A 6,378-nucleotide genomic window follows, 5' to 3' on the forward strand; every position below is an offset into this window, starting at 1 on the left:
TTCAAATCATTTTCTCATTTCTTTTTTTTACCTAGCAGTTAAAAATAATTTATTATTATTTTTCTTTATAGTTGCACATATATATTGATTTGGGATTGAGGGCAACGGGTTGGAAATTGACTGATGACTTGATTCTTTTTAGGCACCTATTAGGATTTTAAAAATCTGTATTTATAAATTAGAAATTAAAGGATTAGAGGTTTGGGGATTGAGCTGAACTTTATTCTAAGACCACTTCATTATATAAAAATAAAATTAAGTACATAAGAAGTAACATTACAAGTAGTTTCTACGGTAAATTGTAATAAAAGTAAGCACTTATATTTGTTTTAATCTAAACAAAATTTATGCTTTAATATTATATAGATAAAAAAATGAGGATATAACGCGCATAGTAAACGTGCAACGCACGTCATGCAAATGACTAGTACTATATATAAAAGTAGAAATAATGAGGAAATAATGAGATTTCCGATAGCTCCTTTGATGAAATTTATGATATCGTAAAATAACCTTCGTCATAGCTAAATAGAAAATTACATTTTATTAGTTAATTGGATATATTTATAAAAATTATTTTTTAAGCTAATCGTATGTAGTCAGATTATCTTCTCACTTATTTGAGGAGTGAGAGATCTCAAGTTTGACTCTTCTCAACCACAAGTGTTTTCGCCAATTTGGTGAATGGAGGGTTATTCCTTATTACGTAGCTCGTTATTTTGGTTTATCAGGCTTCCTAATGAATAAAGAAAATTATAAATACATATAGATAATTAAACATTTCAAAATTTTAAGTTTTATCTTTACTAAATTTATCTTTCAATAAATATATATGATAACGAAACATTTGAAAATTATTTTATATTTTATTTATTAAATATTTAATTCTTTTAGGATATAGATAAAAAAGAAAGAAAATATATTCTTTTTTATTAATAAATTTTTTTTTTGTTTGTATGATTTGATGATATTTTTTAAAAAATAAATTTTCAAATATAATATATAATATATTATTTAAGAGAGAGATAAAAAAAGAAAAAAAATATTATTTTTATTAATATTTTTTCTTTATATTTGTAAGATTTGATTGATTATGTTATTTGAAAAATAAAATTTTAATTAGAATTTACATAATTAAACCTGAGATAGTTAATAGTTTAAAACTTTTAATTACAAAAATATATAATATTTTATTAATATATTTATATATCTATATATATTGAAACATTTTTTTGTTATGTGAGTTTTGAAAGAGTTTTATTCTTAATAATAATTTTTTATTTTCTTTTTTGCTACTGAATAATTTGTAACTACTATTATTTTAATTTAGTAAGAGATTTATATCTCTCTTGTAATAAATAGATGACTTATTAATGATTAAACAATTTTAATTTTCTTGACATTTTTCTCTTTGACCTTTTTGGCTTATAAGAAAATAATATTTAGGAAATTAGAGAAAATCTAGAACTATCTATATTTCTATTTGGGTCACTTTTTGGGGTTTCAAGATTTTTGTATGTGCATATATTCCTTTCTCTGATACATTAGGTAAGTGATACTGCGATTGTAGCTAAAGTGATTTCCATTATCCATTCCGATCATCTTGTCATTTCTTTTCTTTTACCTAGCAGTAAAAAATAATTTATTATTATATTTCATTATAGTTGTATATAAATATTGATTTAAGGTTGAGGCCAAAGAGTTGGAGATTGAATGATGGCTTGATTTTCTTTTTGGGCACCTATTATGATTTTAAAAATTTGCATTTATAAATTAGGAACTAAAGGACTGGGTCTAGGGATTGGGTTGAACTTTATTCTAAAACCACTTCATTATATAAAAATAGAATTAAATACATAAAAAGTAGCATTGCAAGTAGTTTGTACGATAAAGTATAATATAAATTAACCACTTGTATTTATTTTAATCTAAATAAAAATTATACTTCAATATTATATAGATAAAAAAATGAGTATATAACGAGTATAGTAAACGTGCAATGCACATATCACAACCCGTTTCCAAGGTCAAATCGGCACTAGGACCTGGGTGGGTTTAAGGCCTCCTAAGCCCGTAGTAAGCTTATATTAATTAAACCCATATTCAATTCATAGTCATGGCTTCAGGCCCATTAACTATATTCGACAGGTGTATCAAAATACAATTCATATAATTAATATATGTACCCATATTATTCAATTACAACCCATTTGGAATACAATTGCGAAACTCCATAATTTACAGTCCTTTTCATTTACATACTTAATACAACTTTTAATAATTTTCTATATTTGTATTTTGGCTTGGTTGGTTCTATAGTATTCTTCTTTCCTCCTATTACCTGAAAAAAAAAGAAGGTAGGGATGAACGCCAAACTCAATGAGTAGGGTTAGATAACCGTCTGACCCCACACAATCACACAAATGCATAAATAAATCAATCTAGTCATTCGACTAGTTATATGATCATGCAGTTTATCATACAAATGATAAAACAACAACAATCACAAATATTAACACCTTCACATAATCACATCACGTGGAAATTGGTCAGCGGCATCACCAAAACCCCTGACGAGCCGTCCTCATGCATGGCCCACCCTCTCATCACGTGTGCACCAGGGAGCCAATCCCCATACATGGCCGACCAGTCTCAACCTCACTTGACCAACCCTCTCTTTTTTTTGTACTCTCTTTTCTTTTCTATACCAACAGGAGGCCACGGTATGGTTTTCCATATCATATATCATTAGATGCACACGGGGGCGACGATCTCCCCATACATGGCCGACAGTATCATAGACTGCCCTCACAAATCCAACGGTGACCCACTTCATCCTAACCCCACACATAAGCAAAGCAAACATGAAGCATATCACAACTAGTCAAATCATTTCTAATAGCAAAAAATAATGCTCTTGGCTCAAGGGTCAAATATTGATCTTGAGATTTTGATGATTAAAGCAAAACAAATAAATTTAAATTATATTATTCGTGCTAATAATATTTTTATGCAGATTATAGATGGAAGGTAATAAATAAACAAGGCGAAGTCCTACAAATTCAAGGATCATGAAGACTATTGAAGACCTTAGTGGTTAGATTTTTAAGATTCATTGTAGGATAGAGAGAACATTCATTTATAAGCACAAAATTAATTTCTTCTCTCTTTATCAAAAGAATCTTTCGAAAATAACTCTTTAAAAATCAAAAAATTTTTTTTCCGTTCCTTGATTATCTTACCTAAAATGGAGGAGATCTTGTCTCAATCATTTTTGGTAATAAATATCTTAGAAAAGCTTGTTTTAGTTTTTCGAAAATTATCTTCATAAAGGTTCGAAATTTATTCACTTACCTAAATTAAAGAGACTTTGTCTTAAACGATTTTGGCAATAAGAATAAATCGAATAAAATTTTTATGCTCTTCATTTTCGGAAACAAAATTTTTAAAGAGATCCAAAATCTTGATTTTGTCTTCTTACCTAAACAAAAGAGATTCTATCTCAAATCGTTTTTGATAAATATTTATTTCGAAAAAGATTTTTTTTCTTATTTTCGAAAATCTTGTTTTTAAAGGAAAGTTAGATTTTCTTTTATTCACTTACTAAAAAGAAAGAATATTGACTCAAATGATTTTTTGCATCTTCTAAAAATGGAAAGTCAATATTCTGATTTGAAAAAGAGATTTTACTTTCTAAATACAGGATTCTTATCCCTCTCTATAAAAGGCATCTTTTCTTTAAAAGACGTGGGGAGAAAAAAGTTTTTAAGAGTGTTCGTCCATTGATCATATTTTTTATATCTCAAAACTTATTCTCAACCCCCTTTATTTTTTTTCATCTTAATACTTTACGTTTTATCTTTAAAAGAGAAAAGAAATTTTATAAAAAATTCTTTTGAAAAACAGTTCTGATTTCTAAAACGATTTTCTAATCTTAAAAACTGTTTTTCCCATGCTTATATGTGCATTTCTGTTTATCTATTTAGATTCTGTAATATTTAGTAGACATGTTTTCATTTCATAAATATTTGTGTAATAGCTTAGGTGAAAAGCTATTGTAAAATAGGTTATCAAGCGACCTTCTCCGTGAGAGAGATTCTAATGTCTTGATTTGAGTTTCTGTTCTCTACCAAAAGCAGAAAGGGTTGAGGTTAACTAGAACCTTTGGAAAATCTAGTGGGACAAAGGGTAGATTTAGGAGTTGATCTATTGCCTTGTACTATTGGTTTGTCTCTACCCTTGAAAAGAGATAAGATAGTTGAGGATCTCAAGATGAGTCTTGGGGAGTGGATGTAGGCGAGTTAGTGCCGAACCACTATAAATCACTGTGTTGATCTTTTTTACTTTCTGAAGTTTCTGCTTGATACTATTTTACTTGCACTTCTGTTTATATTTTAGAAATGCTAAAAGTAGTTAATGGTTTTGATGTTCTAAACTGAAATAAGCTGTCTTTTCTGAATATTAGAACTCTGGACTTCTGCTCAGTGAATATACCAAGTTCTAAATTGTTTTCTATTTTCAGTATATTTCACTACTTGGGTTTCTAATTAGTTTTCTAATCTTGATTAAAACTTTGTGAAGCAGTTCATATTTCAATAACTGTCTCTCACATAGTCTTTTATATTTATCTAAACTTTATGAGGAAGTTCTAAACATAATAGCTTTCCTTCATAAAGTAGTTTTGATATTGCATAAGAAATTGTGAAGCAGTTCTAATCAATAACTGTACTTTGCAAAAGGGCATTGTGAGGAAGTTCTAATCAATAACTTATTCTCACAAGTGCATTACTTTTCCGCTGCTACAGAATTCTGAGTTTGATTTTAAAAGTTAAATTTTTATTTTTTGAAAACCCAATTCACCCCCCTTTTGGGTTGTGCCATACACATATGGGACCCACAATTTGGTATCAGAGCTTGGGCTCTTGACTTACTGAAGCTTAATAGCTTAAGAGATAAGATCCCATGGCAGCCCCACTTCCTCTTACATCTTTAGAAGGTCAATCAGTTTCTAGACCACCTCTGTTCAATGGTTCTAATTACTCTTATTGGAAAACCAGAATGGAAAATTTCATAAAATCAGTTGACATAAACTGCTGGAGGAACATCATTACTGGTCCTCGTATTCCTATGAATACTGTAGAAAATGAGAGAGTTAGAAAATCAGAAGAAGAATATATTGACACTGATTGGAATGATATTTTTATAAATGTAAAAGCTATTAATATTCTTCATTGTGCTTTAGATCCAACAGAGTACAACAAAGTGTTTGGATGTAAGTCTACAACGGAAGTTTGGGAAAAACTTAGAGTTACCTATGAGGGTATAGATAGAGTGAAAGAGTCCAGAATTAATATCCTTTGGAGAGAATATGAAATGTTTAGTATGAAAGAGGGAGAAACTACTGCTGAATTAAATTCTAGATTTACTAATATAGTTAATCCTTTGAGAACTCTCGGAAAGGAAATTTCAAAAGATGAGCTTGTTAAGAAAATCCTTAGAATTCTACCTAAAAAATGGGATTCTATAGGAACTGTTATGAATTACAAAGAGACTCCCGTTACTTATGATTATCTGATAGGAGCTCTTGTTTCAGAAGAGATGAAATCTTCATTGACTGTAGAAGATAAGAAAAAGAAAGGACTGGCTTTGAAAGTAGTTTCTAGTGAAAAAAGTTCTTCTGATCTTGATAGTGATGATTTAGCACTTGTTGCTAAAAGATTCAAAAAGTTCTATAGAAAGAGTGGAAGGCCACAAAAAAAGTTTATCAAAAAGCACTTTCCACCTAAAAATAGCAACTTACCTAAGAAAGAACTTTCTGAAGTGGTTTGTTATGCATGCAACAAACCCGGCCATATCAAGCCTAATTGTCCTAAACTGAAAAAGAAGTCAAAGAAAGAAAAGTTGAAACAGGCATTCGTAGCCGCTTGGAGTGATTCAGATGATTCTAATTCTGAAAGCCAAAGTGACTAAGAAGAAACTGCAAATATTTGTCTAATGGCCACTATCAATTCTGACTCCAAGGAAATCAACACTCTGACTTCAACACAGAAAGTTGAAAACAATGAAAAGGATGCAACGGTCCAAAAGCATGAACAAAGTAATATAAGTATTTCTGATCTTGAATCTGAAAATGATCTTTTAGATACTTATAATGACCTTTGCAATAAATTTGAAAAACTTGTTAGAAATCATAAAGTTCTAAAGAAGGATTTCAGAAAATTAAAAACTGAATGTAATTATTTGAAAGATGCTTTTTATCAAGAAGTTACATGCAAAGATCTTATCCTAGAGATCAAAGATCTTAAAGATTGCAATAATACATTTTCTGAAAATCTGAAACACTTTGAAGAAAAATGTAAGAATCTGAATTCTGAAAAT

The sequence above is a fragment of the Jatropha curcas genome, chromosome 11 (genome assembly GCF_041381405.1).
Source record: "Jatropha curcas cultivar XTBG-Jc1 chromosome 11, XTBG_Jcur_1.0, whole genome shotgun sequence".
Lineage (NCBI taxonomy): Eukaryota > Viridiplantae > Streptophyta > Magnoliopsida > Malpighiales > Euphorbiaceae > Jatropha > Jatropha curcas.